The sequence below is a fragment of the Hemitrygon akajei genome, chromosome 3 (genome assembly GCF_048418815.1).
Source record: "Hemitrygon akajei chromosome 3, sHemAka1.3, whole genome shotgun sequence".
NCBI lineage: Eukaryota > Metazoa > Chordata > Chondrichthyes > Myliobatiformes > Dasyatidae > Hemitrygon > Hemitrygon akajei.
This window is the reverse complement of record NC_133126.1, coordinates 124,938,187-124,957,385: the sequence shown is the minus strand read 5'-3', so window position 1 is coordinate 124,957,385 and position 19,199 is coordinate 124,938,187. Positions and strand designations below refer to the sequence as shown.

The 19,199-nt window shown below is 43.5% G+C and overlaps 1 long non-coding RNA gene across 3 annotated transcripts in view; it reads left to right on the top strand.

Annotated features, from left to right (window-relative positions):
* The window catches only part of LOC140723715 (uncharacterized), a 58,534-nt gene that overhangs the window by 11,299 nt on the left and 28,036 nt on the right, over positions 1-19,199 (top strand). For all 3 annotated transcript variants that reach the window (XR_012097951.1, XR_012097950.1, XR_012097952.1), the window contains 2 exons: positions 7,145-7,318; positions 14,238-14,373. This is a non-coding gene — a long non-coding RNA (uncharacterized lncRNA). The remainder of the gene's footprint in view (positions 1-7,144; positions 7,319-14,237; positions 14,374-19,199) is intronic.

The window sequence follows — 19,199 nt, the reverse complement described above, 5'->3', positions numbered from 1 at the left end:
TTATGATAATCTTCCTCATGTAACTTAGGATCAGAGTACATTTGATAACAACATCTAAATAAATCTTTCTATGTAAAACAAATTACACTATTTATATCTTCAATTATTTCTTCAATTTTCTCTGAAATGATGCTGTTACCAATGCCTCAAAAGTTACTTGAGGTAGAGCATCCAGTATTCAATAATTTTATGCATGACATAAATTATTTATCTTCACTTTTCTTCTTGTACTGATAATTCACAGACCATTCAAATCCTTTTGAAATTTTGGAAATCTCCATGTGAGCAATTTCATCTTTCTCTGCCATAGACAATAACTTCCAAAATACCTGGCCCTTTCTCCAATATTCATTTTCCACTTCCTCAGAATTTTGCTTCCTGCTGGATATGTAACCGTTTTGACCATTATACAACTTGCAGTCTTCTCCAGCAACTTCTTGAAATCTAACTAATAGGTTCCATTCTGCTAGTTTGATGCCAACATGTTGTCTTTCTTTTCCATTAGTTACTGAATAAGGTAACATTGATACCAATCACCAAAGGCATTTGATCATAGAATTAACCTGTGTGTCTGGGCAATTAAAGTGAGCAACACTGCTTCTGATGTTGTGGTGTTCGCCGAGTTTGGCAATTAGCTTGCAGACGTTTCATCACCAGTCGAGGTGACATCCTCAGTGTGCAGTTGTTGGCGTTTCTCTCTGGGAGTGCTCACATGTACATCCCCTGTTTGCTTGCCTTGGTCCTGATTGGCCACCCCTTCAGTTGACCTTTGATTTCTATTGACTCAGGTTTCTATGGCTCTTAGGGGTTTGTAGATTACGTCTATTTGAATATGTTTGTTTAAAGAGTTATCAGAAGAGAACCACGCTTCTACTGGGACACCATGGAGGTACTGGCACAGGTAAACACAAAGCAAGGATGAGAATTTTTAGAAGAATGGTTCTCTTCTGCTAACTCCGTAAACAGACATATCAAAATAGATGCCATCTATGTACCCCTAAGAGCCAAAGAAAAGTTAGCCAATAGAATTCAAAGGTCAACTGAAGGGGCAGCCCTGGGGGCTTGTATAAATGTGAACACTTCCAGAGAGAAACAGCAACAACAGTGCGCTGAGGATGTCACTGGACTGGTGATGAAATGTCTGCAAGCTAATTGCCAAGCTCGGTGAACACCACAACATCAAGCCCCTCAACCTGAGCTACCACCCTAAACACTGCTACTGTTCTGGTAAGATCCAGGGTCCAAGCACGCACAAGCTTATGTCTCTTTGCTATGCTGCCCTCAATGTTTTTACGGTAGGGTTAGGATGAAAATGGAAACCCACAACTGTCTTATTGGGTACCATCAGAATTGTTTTTCTCATCAGCCCTTAACTCGGGAACATAGCTGTCTGATCTGTTTGTTCTTCTCTGTTGAATGATGATAAGTAAGAAAGAAAGACGGACTTCCAAACAGTTTGTACTATCATCCTTAACACTTTTTTTCAGTGGCCCATTCAATATTGGTGTTCAGAATTTTGAGAAGCTGATGTTGATCTGTTTTCCCTAGTATGCGACACATTGTCAAACCAGTTAACTGGCATGATTCACTATCAATTATTGATAAACCTACAAGATTTTGCACACCACACCTTTCTGATCAGATTAGGTCAGCTTCTCTACAGAAGAAGGCCTCCTTAATGAATAAGGCCAGGGGTGTCAGACAAGGGCCTGGGGATATTTTGCAGAGCCCACTGCAAGATGCCGTCAATCGAGCCCTGTGACAAAATCAAAGAACAAAGTTACAAGTGTCTGTTTGGATGTGGTGCACCTCACCATATGGTCATACTGGGTCAGCATCAGCCCAGTGTCTCAGTGAGGAAAATGCTGAGAAAGGAAGGGGCAGGAGAACACGCACAAGATAACTCTCCACAGACTACGCTGAGTACAATTGATAAGCTTGTCAAAATATAATGTCTGTCTTGTGCTAGGTGGGCTGACATCACAGTCCCAAGTGTGAGGTGTATGCTCTGTTATGATTGTTTTAGAGACAATATATTTCACTTTGCACAAACCACGATGATAGTTATGAATAGAATCCAAGCTGGGAGGTACTGTATATCACTGTAAATGTATTTGTGTTGAAGAGTCCATGGTAGAATCAGAGGAGCCCCATGAAAGAGAATAGTAAATGCAAAATAAAAAAAGAACCTCAGAATGAAGGAGATTTTTTCTCTCTATATATCTCTCCAAGAAAGCTAATGGCATGCTGGCTTTTATAACAAGAGGAATTGAGTATAGGAGTAAAGAGGTCCTTCTACAGCTGTACAGGGCCCTGGTGAGACCCCACCTGGAGTATTGTGTGCAGTTTTGGTCTCCAAATTTGAGGAAGGACATTCTTGCTATTGAGGGAGTGCAGCGTAGGTTCGCAAGGTTAATTCCCGGAATGGTGGGACTGTTATATGTTGAAAGATTGGAGCGACTGGGCTTGTATACACTGGAATTTAGAAGGATGAGAGGGGATCTGATTGAAACATATAAGATTATTAAGGGATTGGACACATTGGAGGCAGGAAGCATGTTCCCGCTGATGGGTGAGTCCAGAACTAGAGGCCACAGTTTAAGAATAAGGGTTAGGCCATTTAGAACAGAGATGTGGAAAAACTTTTTCACCCAGAGAGTGGTGGATATGTGAAATGCTCTGCCCCAGAAGGCAGTGGAGGCCAAGTCTCTGGATGCATTGAAGAGAGAGTTAGATAGAGCTCTTATAGATAGCGGGGTCAAGGGATATGGGGAGAGGGCAGGAACAGGGTACTGATTGTGTATGGCGGAGCTGGCTAGAAGGGCCGAATGGCCTACTCCTGCACCTATTGTCTATTGTCTAATGAGGATTAGCATTACTCACAGATAAAATCTTATTGTCCCTGTCATTTATCTAAGCATCTGTGGCACCAATCATAGTACCTCATTCCCACACTGTCTATCCTCTACAAGTTACTGTCTAATGAGATACTCATTGTACTGTTGTTAACTTCACATAGAGAATAGAATTCACAATACATTTACAGGCATATTATAAACCTGTGCAAATCTCAGAATGTGAAAGGACAGTGTTTGACCAATTCAGTCCTGCGATGTGAAAAAACAGTTTGATACACTATTGTTTAGTCCTGAAGAGTGAAAGAGCAATGCCTTGGTTCATCATACAAGTTGTGAAGAAGAATTGTTACACCCTCCACCTCTCTTACATTTGTTTTGTTATTTTTATTTTACTTTTGGAGTTGTTTCTAAGCTTACCTCTCTGAGAATTGAGTCCAATTCTTCCTTGTTGAGCAGATGATCATTAACAAATGAATCTATTTCTGGTTCATGATCAACAGCCATCTAAAGTAAAGGTAGAAAAATCATGAGACTGAATATTAAACTTAGTGGCCAAAAAATATAGCAATGCTGATCCAGGTGGTCAAGATTACTCTATGTCCAACTTATTTTGATTTCACCAAATGTGAAACTTTCCAAGAACCAATGTAATTACATGGTAATTTAGATTCTGTTTAATTTTATAGAACATTTGAATAACAGGTATGGAAATGGTACCATTAATGTAACAGAAAGTGAGCTCATCAGAAGAACCCCTTTAATCATCTTTCACATTGGCTTGGCTGATTTTAGGTGAATTTTGTTGGGGAAAAGACAGTGCAACCGAATTGAAATATTGAATTAATAGTTTGGTAATAATACTTGCAGAGTTCAAAGTAAATTTATTAACAAGGTACAGATATGTCACTGTATAATTTTCTGGGCATACCCAATAAACCCATAATAGAATCAATGAAAGACCACACCAAATTGAGCATTCAACCGATGTGCAAAAGACATACACTGCAATAGAAAAAGAACAAAATAATAGTTATAAATAAATAAGAGATAAATATTGAGAGCATGAGATGACGAGTCCTTGAAAGTGAGTCCAAGACTTGTGGGAATATTTCAATGATGAAGAGAAGTTGAATGCAGTAATCCCTTTTGGTTCAAGAGCCTGATGGTTGAGGGATAATAACTATTCCTGAACCTGGTGATGAGACGCCTGAGGCTCCAGTACTTTCTTCCTGATGGCAGCAGCAAGATGAGAGCGTGTCCTGGATGGTGGTGGGGGTTCCTGATGATGGATGCTGTTTTCCTGCAACAACATTTCATGCAGATGTGTTCAATGGTGGGGAGGGCTTCACTCATGATGGACTGGGCCGTATCCACTACTTTTTGTAGAATTTTATGTTCAAGGTCATTGGTGTTTCCAGAACAAGTTATGATGCAATATACTTTTGAATACACACCTATGGAAGCTTGTCAAAGTTTTAGATATCATGCTGAATCTTCAAAAACCCCTAAGGAAGTAGAGGTGCTGCCACAGTTTCTTCATAATTGCACTTACCTGCTAGGCTCAGGACAGGTCCTCTGAAATAATAGCACTGAGGAATAAAAAGTTGCTGACCCTCCCCACCTCTGATCCTCCAATGAGGACTGGCCTACAGACCTCTGATTTCCTCCTCCTGAAGTCAATAATCAGCTTCTTGGTCTTGCTGACGCTGAGTAAGAGGTTGTTGTTATGGCACCACTCAGCAAGTTTTTCAATCTCCCTCCGACGTGCTGATTCGTCACCACCTTCGGCCTATGACAGCGGTGATGTCAGCAAACTGGAAAATGGCACTGGAGCTGTGCTTAGCCACACAGTCATAAGTGTAACAGGAGTACAGCAGGAAGCTAAGCACACATCCTTGTGTGCAACTGATGGAGACCATGGTGGCGATATCGTTACCAATCCAAACTGACTAGGATCAGCAAGTAAGAATCCAATTGCACAAGGAGGTATTGAGGCCAAGGTGTTCTAGCTTATTGATTAGTATCGAGGTGATGATGGTATTGAAAGATGAACTGTTGTCAATAGTGTCCTGACATATACATCTTTGCTGTGTAGATGTTCCAGGGTTGATGACATCAGAAGAAGCCTTAAAATCAGAGTGTGGATTTTATCTGTTTCATTGATGCCAGGGTAGATGCCAGTGAGATGGCATCTGCTGTGAACATGTTGCTCTGGAAGACAAATTGGAGCAGAGCTAAGTCGGTTCTCAAGCTGGAGCTGATATCTTTCATTACCATCCTCTCAAAACACTTCATCACAGTGGATGTAAATGCCACTGGTCGACAGACATTGAGGCAGGTTTTCACTGGTACAAATGAAGCCTGCTTGAAACAGCTGGATACCTCAGACTACAGAAGCAAACGGTTGAAGATCTCAGTGAGTACTCCAGCCAGTTGATCAGCACAGGTTTTTAGTACAGCCAGGTACCCTGTGTGGGTCAGATGCTTTTCATGGGTTCACCCTCCTGAGGGATGTTCACATGTCAGCATCAGAGACTGAAATTATAGGATCGTCGGGGGCTCTGGGAGTTTGTGATGGTTCCTCAAAGTAAACATAGAAGTCATTGCACTCAGCTGGAAGTGAAGCCCTGCTGTTACTTATGTTGCTCGATTTAACTTTCTAAGCCCTACTACTACTACTGTCAAGCATCCTTTGTTGATTCAGGTTTAGTCCAGAATTGCCACTTCACCTGTGAGATGGCTTTCCGGAGGTCGTACCTGGACCTCCTGTAACTTCCTTGGTCACCAGACTTGAATGCCTCCGATATGGCCCTCAGCAGATTATGGATCTTATGGCTCATTGAGGGCTTCTGGTTTGAGAAGACTGAATGATTCAGTGGGGAGACACCCGTCTATGGCTGTTTAAATAGAGCCTGTGACAACCATGGTGTATTTATTCAGATCCACAAACGAGTCCTTGAACACGGCCCAATCCACCAACACGACATAATCCCCTAGCTGCTCCTTTGCCTCCCATGACCATCTCTTTGTTGTTCTAATCTCTGGGGCTTTGCTCTTCAGCCTCTGCCTGTATGCAGGTTGGAGAAGGACAGCCAAGTGATCGAATTTATCGAAATGTGAACTGGGCATGGCATGGTATGAATTCCTTATTTTAGTATAACAGTATTCTAATGTGTGCAACCTCTGGTGCTACAGGTTATATGCTGATGGTAATTGGGCAGGGTTTTCTTCAAATGACTGGTTGAAGTGCCCAACTATGATTTGAAATGTGTTGAAATGGACTTGTTTGGAAACGGCATCATGCAGTATTTCAAGCACTTGATTATAGTCGGCTGCTGGTGGTATGTAAACTGTCAAGATTATGGAGGAGAATGCTCTAGGAAAAGAGAACGGACAGCATTTGACCTTTAGGTGTTCAAAGTTGGGGGATCATGAGTTTGACAAAACTACTGCATCAGAGCACCCCCAACAGTTTATCATAAAACACACACTTCCACCTTTTGCCTTTTCCGAATCAGCAGTTCAATCCACTCTGTAAACTGCAATGCCTTCTGGTCTGATCACTGCATCTGGTGTGCTGGGAGAAAGCCTTGTCTCACTCAGACATAGAACACAACAATCCCTCATTTCCCTTAAAACAGCAATCTTGCCCTCAGGTCCTCTATTTTAATCTCCAACAACTTCACTCATTTGCTAACAAGATGCTGGGTATAGAGGGCCTCATCTACGTTTCAGCCTGGTTTGGAGTTTCCCCCTCCTGCCTCAGAATGTCACTGTGGTTCACCAGCACCACCATCATTGAAATACTGAATTGCTGATGGGGTTCTTACTCCTTGTGTGAGTGAGGGTCAGTCCACAAACTTGATTCACCTAGTCCAAGTTTTCGATATCAGAGAGCTGTCAGTGAAATTGGTGCATCCCTAACACACTAGGTCCACACTGTCCATTTATTGCCTTGAAATGAACCTATCTCCCAGACATGTAGACATTATTTATTTTTTATATTGAAGGATACCGTGCAGAACAGACCCTCTGGCTCACCAATCCGTGCCACCCAGCATCCCACCAAAATAACCCAAATCACAGGACAATATACAATGAGCAAATAACCTTCTAACTGGTACATCTTTGGACTGTGAGAGGAAACTCCCACAGTAAGATCTTTGAAGTTGTTAATTGCTAGTAATATAGTTAAGGTTCTGTATCCATCTAGTTCACATATTTTCACTAATTAGCTGACTTTTCCATTTTTAAAAATTCTACTGTTTTCTTTCTCTTTCTTAAAGATGTTGCTGAACTCTCGCTAAAAAGAAATCTACAGATGCAGGCTGCTACATCATTCAACTGTTCATTCTCAAGCATGGATGCAGTCAGTGAATATTAGTAGAATATGTAATACTGGGATTGGTCACAGCTGCTCCTATCCCATCAAACTCATTCCAGCATCCTTCATTGGACAGGTCAGAGAACAAAAATATTTTCTCTCCTTATTGCTGACACCAATTACAGCATCTTGCCTTTGCACAAACTGACTTAACAAATTCAACAAACCTTCCAAGAAGAGTTCTGGCACAGCTTGTTGAACAGCTGATATGTGTAGATGTGTAATGCCAGCAACTGGTTTGAGAATGGTTGCATCCCTGTTTTCTGTTGGCATATAGTTCTCTTGTGAAGAAGGAAAACTGTTGTAGAGCAATTAAAAAATGTCTATCACAACCCAAAATGTCCCAGATTGTCCCACTGTTAGGAAAATGATGTTCAAGGGTAGTTACTGTTGCAATTTAGGAAACACAGCAACCAATTCTCTTAAATGATAAGGCAAACAACAATGTGATATTTTATGTATGCTCATATTGGGTGAAGCATAGATGTTGACTAAACAACAGGAAAACATTGTCTTGAGGTAATATCATGAGATCTCTTATGATTTGATATTAAAAACAATGCTGCACTCCCTCATTGCACTGAAACATGGCCCAGATCAAGTGCCTTAGGTCAATAGAGTAAGACTTAAGCTCATGACTACAATAGGGATTCATTAGAAAGGACAAATAAAAATTAGGCAGGGGCAAGCGGAGTGGCCAGTGTGTGAGTGGGCCAGTGGAGTGGCTTTGGTTCATCGGGCTTGGGTGAGGTAAGTATCTGGTAGGCTTCTTCTTCATTCCTCATTTGTTAGGGCACAGTTAGCGAAGTGAGAATGGTTCCAGGGGCTGTGTTGTGTTCTTTGTGTGAGGTGTGGGAATTCTGGGAGACCTCCAGCCTTCCAGATAACTTCATCTGTACCAGGTCCACCGAACTGCAGCTCCTCAGAGAACATGTTAAGGAACTTGAGCTGCAACTCGATGACCTTCGGCTCTTACAGCTGACTGAGGAAGTGATAGATTGGAGCTACAGGTAGTAGTCACCTTTGGGTTTCAGGAGGCAGGCAACTGGATGACTGACAGGAGAAGGAAGGGAAGTAGGCAGCCGGTGCAGGGTACACCTGTGGCCATTCTGCTCAATAATAAGTAAACCACTTTGGATACTATTGAGGGGGAGACCTACTGGGGGGAACTGCAGTGACCAGGATGCTGGCACTGAGTATGGAGCTGTGGCTCAGAAGAGAAGAGAAATGATGAGGACTGCAGTAGTGGTAGGAGATTTCCAATAGTTAGTGGAACAGAGGCAAGATTCTGGAGACAACGAGATGGTGTGTTGCCTCTCAGGTGCCAGCATCAGGGTTGTCTTGGATTGAGTCCATGGTATTCTAAAGGGGGAGGTGAGCAGCCAGAAGTCTTGGTACATATCGACACCACTGACATAGGTAGGAAAGGCAAGGAGGTCCTGAAGAGAGATTTTAGGGAGCTAGGTAGAAAGCTGGAAAGCAGGACCTCCAGGGTAGTAACCTTTGGATTGCTGCCTGTGCCACGTGCCACTGGAAGATGAATGCGTCGCTGAGGAAATGGTGCAGGAGGCAGGGGTTCAGAATTTTGGATCATTAGGATTTCTTCTGGGGAAGGTGTGACCTGTACAAAAGGAATGGTTACATCTAAACCTGAGGGGGCCAATATCCTTGAGACAGGTTTGCTAGAGCTGTTCAGGAGGGTTTAAGTTAATTTAGCGGGGGATGGGAAATGGAGTGATAAGGCTGAGGATGGGGTAGTTGTTTTATAAACGAAGTAGTATGCGGTGAAACTGCTAGCAAGGAGAGGCTGACGACAGGGTAGAATTGCAGTCAATGGCAACAGTTGCAGTATAAAAGGGGGACAGAATCAAAAAGGGTGATGAATTCAGGACTGATGATTTTATATTTGAATGTCCACTGTATATGGGATAAGGTGGATGAACTTGTAACACAGTTACAGACTGGCACATATGATGTTGTGGGTATCACTGAATTGTGGCTGAAAGAAGATTATAGCTGGGAGCTTACTGTCCAAGGATACAGATTGCATTGAAAGGACAGGAGGTAGGCAGAAGGGGTAGGGTGGCTCTATTGGCAAGTGAGTGTAGTTAACTTCTTTGTTAAAGAGCCTCATGGTTACAGGTACTAAGTGTTCTTGAACCCGGTGGTGCAAGTCCTGAGGCTCTTGTACCTTCTACCTGATGGCAGCAGCGAGAAAAGAGCATGGCCTGGGTGGCAAGGACCTCGGAGACTAACTTTTCCATCCATTGAGATGTTCCAACAACCAGTGATCTCACTTAAAGGACTCTTTATCTCATTATTTCATGTTCACCTTATTTATCGCTATTTACTTATAATTGCATTTGCACAATTTGTTGTCTTCTGCACTCTGGTTGTTCTTTCATAGATCCTGTTACAGTTACTATTCTATAGATTTGCTGAGTATGCCAACAGGAAAATGAATCTCAGGGTTGTATATGGTGACATATATGTACTTCGATAATAAAACTTACTTTGAGCTTTGAGTTACCTGTAACATTGCTTCATGAAGTAATATCAACTCACCAAGGACATTTGTGTGGCTGGAGGTTTCTGTTGCACTTCAGGCTCAGTTGTTATATTCAGCATTGCCACGTTTGCACACGAGTTACATCTGCCTGACCTATGGCACAGTTAATGTAATGAATTCAGTAAAGGTCTGAAAACCAAATAAAGGTTTTATATTTCTCTTCGAGTGTCAGATAACGTAGTGCATCTAATGGCTGACCTTCCATTAGACTTGGAGACACAAGAGTCTGCAGGTGCTAGAATATGAAGCAAAAAGCTGGAGGAACTCAGCAGGTTGAGCATCATCTGTAGAGAGAAAGGTCAATTCTTTTCTCTGACAAATGCTCTTTGCCTCTGTGAGTTTGTCTGTTTTCTTTTGCTTCCATTAAACTGGACAGCACCACTGTCGTCGTCACCCCCTTTCGCCATTTCCACTCCCATTTCCCTCTCTCACCTTATCTCTGCCTGCCCGTCACCTTCCAGTGCTGTCCCTCCTTCTACCCTCCCCCTATAGATTCTCCCTTCTCCAGTACTTTATCTCTTTCACTAATCAACTTCCCCGCTCTTTACCTCTCTCCTCTCCCAGTTTTGCCTATCACCAATCACTTTGTACTTTTTCCTCCCCTCCCCTCACCTTCTTACTCCAACTTCTCTTCTTTATTCCCAGTTCTGATGAAGGGTCTCAGCCTGAAATGTCACTATTTACTTTTTTTCCAAAGATTCTGTCTGGCCCGCTGAGTTCCTTTAGCATTTTGTGTGTGTTGTTTTGGTTTTCCAGTATCTGCAGATTTTCTTTTTTTTTGTGATACCTCTGTTGTTGAGTGTGCTATCATCTACATGCTGGGGTCGTCACCGACCAGGCACAAATATATAAAATGCTACCGCAGAATCTGTTCTGAGGCCACGAGTAACACATCTTCCGACCCAGAGGGTTTAGCCATCTAAAGGACAAGGGTGCAATAGCAGATGCTCCAATTTCCTGCATAAGTACACTGAAGCATACCAGCACAAGCCAAAAACAAAACTGCCAGTATGGTTTGTATCCTTAAATAATAACACCAATATTTGAATACCATGCTTGCAGTGAATACTTCCTCTCAATCTGCCAAGGCTCTTTTGCCACCAATTCCCAAAGCACACAATCTGTTTCAACCAGTCCATTGTTGGAGTGGGGATGCTGGCAATTTCCCACGGGCAGGATGAGAGTGGGAAAGGGAGCATGAATCACACCGCATGGGAAATTAACAAGATTTCCAACGTGCTGAAAACAGTGTCAGATCTGTGGAAGTAAGTGAGACTCCATGTGCTGTTAGATCACTCAGTTGTGCTCTTCCATTTTTATTGAAATTAATAATGTGCCAGCAAAGGATCTTACACTCTACCATTACAGCTAGTATTTCCAAGTATTGGGATAACAATTAAAAGCAGTGTCAAACATAACAGGTTCCTCACTCTCACTTTACTCACTCAGCACCATTTTTGTCGTCACTGGCAATGTGCAGCCAGTGGCAGCCTGTCAGGCTAAACCCACACAAAATTTAAGAACTTCCTCCTTTTCATGAGTGAATGTTGTCGGCAGGATGCCATGCAGATAAAAGCAGTATCTTCACTCATCAAGGCTCTGGAGTGGAAGTCCTCACTTCATTAGCCATCATCTCACTGAGCTAAGCAGTCTGCACTGAGTATTATTTTCTTTTATATGAAGTAATTTTAGTTAACATTGGTGGTATTTTATAGAAGATGCACACTCCAGTTATAGTCAGAATCAGAATCAGGTTTAATATCACTGACATATGTCGTGAATTTAATTAACTTTACAGCAGTATAATGAAATACATGATAAATATAGGAAAAAAACTTGAATTACATTTAGTATATATATGTCTATTAAAAAGTTAAAGTAAGTAGTGCAAAAAAAACTAAATTTAAAAAAAATGTAGTGAGGTATTGTTCATGGGTTGAATGTCCGTTTAGAAATCGAATGGCAGAGGGGAAAACATTGTTCCTGAATCATTGAATGTGTGCCTTCAGGCTTCTGTACCTCCTTCCTGATGGTAACAGTGTGAAGAGAGCATGTTCAGGGTGGTGGGATCCTTAATGATGGATGCCGCCTTCCCAAGAAACCATTCCTTGAAGATGTCTTGGATACTACAGAGGCTGACTAATTTTACAAGTTTCTGCAGCTGACTTCGATCTCGTGCAGTACCCCCCACCCCCCCCATACCGGATGGTGATGCAGCCAGCCAGAATTTTCTCTTTTACGGAAGTTTTGAGTGTTTTAGTTAACAAACCAAATCTCCTTAAACTCTGAATGAAATATATGAAATATAGAACTATAAGTTATATGAAGTATAATTTAGATATATGAAATCTTGTTCTCTCTATAGCTGCATCAATATGTTACGTCCAGGTTAGGTCCTCAGAGATATTGACACCCAGCAACTTGAAATTGCTCACTTTCTCCACTTCTCTTCCCTCTATAAGGTTTGGTTTGTGTTCCCTCATCTTACCCTTTCTGGAGTCCACAGTCAGCTCTTTGGTCTCGCTGATATTGAGTGCAAGTTTGTTACTGCAACACCACTCAACTAACTGGTATATCTATGCCCTCTCATCACCATCTGAGATTCTGCCAACAACATTTGAGCTGTGCCAAGCCACACAGTCATGGGTGTAGAGAGAGTAGAGCAGTGGGCTAAGCACACACCTCTGTGGTGCACCATTGTCGATTGTCAGCGAGGTGGAGATGTTATTTCCAATCCGCACAGATTGTGGCCTTCTGGTTCAGAAGTCAAGTGTGCTAATGGTGGAGTTTAAGGTGGTGGATAGATGCCAGTCAAGCAAGCTGTTCCGTTCAGAGTGGTGTCAAGCTGCTTTAGTGTCTTTGGAACCATGCTGCTCCTGGCCAGCAAATATGTTGCATCAAGCTCCTGAATTGTGCCTTATTTATGGTGGAAAGGCAATGGGACATCAGGAGATGATTTGTTTGCCACATGAAATCAAGACTCTGATCTACACATAACCTCAGTATTTATGTGATTAGTGCAGTGAAATTTCTAATTAATTGTAATGCCTCTCCCTATCCCCCACCCAAGATACATTTGGCGGGACACTTGGCGATAGTAATGTTATTGATTAGCATGGATAAATAGTAGAACCCTCTCTTGTCGGACATGGTTATTACCTCCAAATTTAGCAACGCAAATATTACCTACCACCTGTATCCTTGGACATTAAGCTTCCAGCTATTACCTGTCAATGCCTGAAAATTATGTTGATGGTGCTGCTGAGCTGTGAAGCAGCAAACGTTCCCACTTCTATCCCTATCTGCGAAGGAACATTATTGTTGAAGAAGCAGCTAAAGATGGGCCCCATCTGTGTCTGTCTTTTCATTGGCTACGCAGAATGTCCATGCTCCTAGCCTTCCCTGGTAAGGCTCTCCACGCTTCCTTTGCTACATTGGCAAATGCATTGGTGTTGCTTCATGCTCCCATGAAAAGCTCGTCAATTTAATCAACTTTGCCTCCAACTTCCACCCCGTCCTTAAATTCACTTGGTCAATTTCTGATACCTCCCTTCCCTTTCTCAATCTCTCTGTCTCCATCTCTGGAGACAAACTGTCTACTGACATATTTTATAAACCTACCGATCCCTGCAGCCATCTTGACAATCTCTTCTCTTTCCTCTCTGTCTCCTGTAAAAATGCTGTTCCCTTTTTTCAGTTCCTTCATCTCCAATGCATCTGTTCCCAAGAGGAACCTTCCTTTCCAGCACATCAGAGATGTCCTCCTTCTTCAAAGAATAGTGTTTCCCTTCCTCCACCATTGATGCTGTCCTACCTGCATCTCCTCTATTTCCCAGGCATTTGCACTCACCCCATCTTCCTACCACTTTAACAGGCATTGAGTTCCTTTTGTCCTAACCTACCACCCAGCCTCCTCTACATTGGTGAGACCCGAGGTAAATTATGGGACTGCTTTGTCAAGCACCTCCACTTCATCTGCCAAAAGTGTAATTTCCTGGTGGCCAACCATTTTAATTCCTTTTCCCATTTCCATTCCAACATGTTGATCTATGGCTTCCTCTTCTGTTATGATGAGGCCACTTCAAGGGCGGAGAAGCAACACCTCACATTTATTTCTCCTTCCAGGATTCCCCCTTTCCCTTCCTCTTCTTCTATTTCCCACTGTGGCCTCTTACCTCATCTCACCTGCCTATCACCTCTCCCTGGTGCTCTCCCTTCTTCCCTTTCTCCTATGGTCGCTCTCCTCTCCTATCAGATTTCTTCATCTCCTGCCCTTTGCCTTCCTCACCCTCTTGCTTCACCTATCTCCTTCTAGCTATCTTCCTTCCCCTCCCCGCACCTTTTTACTGTGGTGTCTCCCCCCTTTCTTTCCAGTCCTGAAGATGGGTCTTATTCTGAAATGTTGATTGTTTGTTTATTTCCATAGATTCTCTCTGAGTTTCCCAGCATTTTGTGTGTTGCTAAAGATGGCTGGCCCTAGGAAACTGCCCTGAAGAATTTCTGCATTGATATCCTGGGACTGAGATAACTGATCTCAACCACAGCATCCTCCTTAATATAAGGTATTGCTTCAACCCTTGAGCACTTTCCTTTGCCCATTAACCTGTTTAATCAGGACTCCTTGATGTCACAGTTAGTAATACTGTCATGATATGACGAGCATTGACCCTAATCTCTGCAGTTCAGCTCCTTGGCCCATGATGGCACCAAGACTCTAGAGATGAATACTCCTAATGAATCCCAGTCTGGGAACAATGAACAAATGAGTAAGTGCTGCTTGATGTTGCCATTGATTACATCGCTTTTCTGATGATTGAGAATAGCTTGATTGGCTGTATTTAGCTGTCAGATTTGTCCTGCTTTTGTGAAGGGGACCTCCCTGAGCAGATTTTCACATTCTTTGGTAGGTGTCAATGTTGTATTTATACTGGAATAGCTTGGTTAAAGATTCAGATCTTCAGTACTACAGATTTTTGTACCCTTTGCAGTACTCACTGCTCCGGTGAGGGCTCAGGAGCAAGCCAAGGTCGATCATCTACTCAGCATGTCCGGCTAGCCATGGTTACGAACACATCTCTTTTGTCATGGTTTTTTTTGTCACGAGACATACCAGAGGACTATTGGGCCTATCAGGCTTATGCTGCCTTGAAGAGAAAACTGTTTTCTTACACATGACCATTAAAACCCCCAACTTTCCAGTTGCCTGCACATGGGATAGCTTGCAGTCAACAGTTAGATTAAATAATGTCTTTGGAACGTGAAAGGAAACCAGGGCACCTAGGGAAAGCCCACAAGGTCACAAAGAGATAGTAAAACTTCCATTCAGATAGCACCGGAGGTCAGAAATGAACCCAGCTTACAACTTTGAAATATCTGTCTTCCTTTCGTGATCTTGTGCCACAATTGAAATTCATCCTTTTGTTTAATTGTCATGGTTATGCATGGTGAAACTGCAGGGCTATAATCTGATTGTTGGTTATGAAATCATATTCTGTCTATCGAGTGCTGTTTTTATTGTTTGGCAATCATTGTTTTGTGCTATAACTTCTCTGGGCTAGCACCTTATTTTTTAGTGCCTCTTCAGCATCTCCTACTGCACTCCTCATTCACCAGGGTTGATCTCCTGCTTTGACAGTAATAGTAAGATCATGGAGATGCTGGGCCAAAGGACGACAGGTTATGATAGTGTATATTGCTACTGCTGCTGGTCCACAGAGCCTTATGGATTTTGAGCTACTTGAACAGTAATGCATTTAGATGGGATTCTGATTGAAAGGTTTTTAGTCATAAGCCCACTGATGATAGCTTTTCACCATTGGCACATCAGACACACACGTACATCAAATGTACAAACCTGCATGAGTCCTTAACTCAATAAAGTCTCATGGCATCAGGTCAACCATTGCGAGCAAATGTCTGAATTACTACCTCCCATCTTTATCCAGTTGATGAATTCTCTATGTTGAAGAATATTGGCAAGGGGCACTATGCATTCTGGCTGACGATTTCAGTGTGCATCACCAAATGTGCCTTGGAGGCACCATCACCAGTCTCTGAGTTAGATGATGGAGACACCATCACCAGTTCTGAGTTAGATGATAGAGGCACCATCACCAGTCTCTGAGTTAGATGATGGAGACACCATCACCAGTATCTGAGTTAGATGATGGAGGCACCATCACCAGTTCTGAGTTAGATGATGGAGGGACCATCACCAGTCTCTGAGTTAGATGATGGAGGCACCATCACCAGTACTGAGTTAGATGATGGAGGCACCATCACCAGTCTCTGAGTTAGATGATGGAGGCACCATCACCAGTCTCTGAGTTAGATGATGGAGGCACCATCACCAGTCTCTGAGTTAGATGATGGAGGGACCATCACCAGTCTCTGAGTTAGATGATGGAGGCACCATCACCAGTTCTGAGTTAGATGATGGAGGCACCATCACCAGTTCTGAGTTAGATGATGGAGGCAACATCACCAGTCTCTGAGTTAGATGATGGAGGCACCATCACCAGTTCTGAGTTAGATGATGGAGGCACCATCACCAGTCTCTGAGTTAGATGATGGAGGCACCATCACCAGTCTCTGAGTTAGATGATGGAGGCACCATCACCAGTTCTGAGTTAGATGATGGAGGGACCATCACCAGTCTCTGAGTTAGATGATGGAGGCACCATCACCAGTACTGAGTTAGATGATGGAGGCACCATCACCAGTCTCTGAGTTAGATGATGGAGGCACCATCACCAGTCTCTGAGTTAGATGATGGAGGCACCATCACCAGTCTCTGAGTTAGATGATGGAGGGACCATCACCAGTCTCTGAGTTAGATGATGGAGGCACCATCACCAGTTCTGAGTTAGATGATGGAGGCACCATCACCAGTTCTGAGTTAGATGATGGAGGCACCATCACCAGTCTCTGAGTTAGATGATGGAGGCACCATCACCAGTTCTGAGTTAGATGATGGAGGCACCATCACCAGTCTCTGAGTTAGATGATGGAGGCACCATCACCAGTCTCTGAGTTAGATGATGGAGGCACCATCACCAGTTCTGAGTTAGATGATGGAGGCACCATCACCAGTTCTGAGTTAGATGATGGAGGCACCATCACCAGTCTCTGAGTTAGATGATGGAGGCACCATCACCAGTTCTGAGTTAGATGATGGAGAAACCATCAACAGTCTCTGAGTTAGATGATGGAGGCACCATCACCAGTCTCTGAGTTAGATGATGGAGACACCATCACCAGTCTCTGAGTTAGATGATGGAGACACCATCACCAGTCTCTGAGTTAGATGATGGAGGCACCATCACTAGTCTCTGAGTTAGATGATGGAGACACCATCACCAGTTCTGAGTTAGATATGGAGACACCATCACCAGTCTCTGAGTTAGATGATGGAGACACCATCACCAGTCTCTGAGTTAGATGATGGAGGCACCATCACCAGTCTCTGAGTTAGATGATGGAGACACCATCACCAGTCTCTGAGTTAGATGATGGAGACACCATCACCAGTTCTGAGTTAGATGATGGAGGCACCATCACCAGTCTCTGAGTTAGATGATGGAGGCACCATCACCAGTTCTGAGTTAGATGATGGAGACACCATCACCAGTTCTGAGTTAGATGATGGAGGCACCATCACCAGTCTCTGAGTTAGATGATGGAGGCACCATCACCAGTTCTGAGTTAGATGATGGAGGCACCATCACCAGTTCTGAGTTAGATGATGGAGGCACCATCACCAGTTCTGAGTTAGATGATGGAGGGACCATCACCAGTCTCTGAGTTAGATGATGGAGGCACCATCACCAGTTCTGAGTTAGATGATGGAGGCACCATCACCAGTCTCTGAGTTAGATGATGGAGGCACCATCACCAGTTCTGAGTTAGATGATGGAGGGACCATCACCAGTCTCTGAGTTAGATGATGGAGGCACCATCACCAGTACTGAGTTAGATGATGGAGGCACCATCACCAGTCTCTGAGTTAGATGATGGAGGCACCATCACCAGTCTCTGAGTTAGATGATGGAGGCACCATCACCAGTCTCTGAGTTAGATGATGGAGGGACCATCACCAGTCTCTGAGTTAGATGATGGAGGCACCATCACCAGTTCTGAGTTAGATGATGGAGGCACCATCACCAGTTCTGAGTTAGATGATGGAGGCACCATCACCAGTCTCTGAGTTAGATGATGGAGGCACCATCACCAGTTCTGAGTTAGATGATGGAGGCACCATCACCAGTCTCTGAGTTAGATGATGGAGGCACATTCACCAGTCTCTGAGTTAGATGATGGAGGCACCATCACCAGTCTCTGAGTTAGATGATGGAGGCACCATCACCAGTCTCTGAGTTAGATGATGGAGGCACCATCACCAGTTCTGAGTTAGATGATGGAGGCACCATCACCAGTTCTGAGTTAGATGATGGAGGCACCATCACCAGTCTCTGAGTTAGATGATGGAGGCACCATCACCAGTTCTGAGTTAGATGATGGAGAAACCATCAACAGTCTCTGAGTTAGATGATGGAGGCACCATCACCAGTCTCTGAGTTAGATGATGGAGACACCATCACCAGTCTCTGAGTTAGATGATGGAGACACCATCACCAGTCTCTGAGTTAGATGATGGAGGCACCATCACTAGTCTCTGAGTTAGATGATGGAGACACCATCACCAGTTCTGAGTTAGATATGGAGACACCATCACCAGTCTCTGAGTTAGATGATGGAGACACCATCACCAGTCTCTGAGTTAGATGATGGAGGCACCATCACCAGTCTCTGAGTTAGATGATGGAGACACCATCACCAGTCTCTGAGTTAGATGATGGAGACACCATCACCAGTTCTGAGTTAGATGATGGAGGCACCATCACCAGTCTCTGAGTTAGATGATGGAGGCACCATCACCAGTTCTGAGTTAGATGATGGAGACACCATCACCAGTTCTGAGTTAGATGATGGAGGCACCATCACCAGTCTCTGAGTTAGATGATGGAGGCACCATCACCAGTTCTGAGTTAGATGATGGAGGCACCATCACCAGTTCTGAGTTAGATGATGGAGGCACCATCACCAGTTCTGAGTTAGATGATGGAGGGACCATCACCAGTCTCTGAGTTAGATGATGGAGGCACCATCACCAGTTCTGAGTTAGATGATGGAGGCACCATCACCAGTCTCTGAGTTAGATGATGGAGGCACCATCACCAGTCTCTGAGTTAGATGATGGAGACACCATCACCAGTCTCTGAGTTAGATGATGGAGGCACCATCACCAGTTCTGAGTTAGATGATGGAGGCACCATCACCAGTCTCTGAGTTAGATGATGGAGGCACCATCACCAGTTCTGAGTTAGAT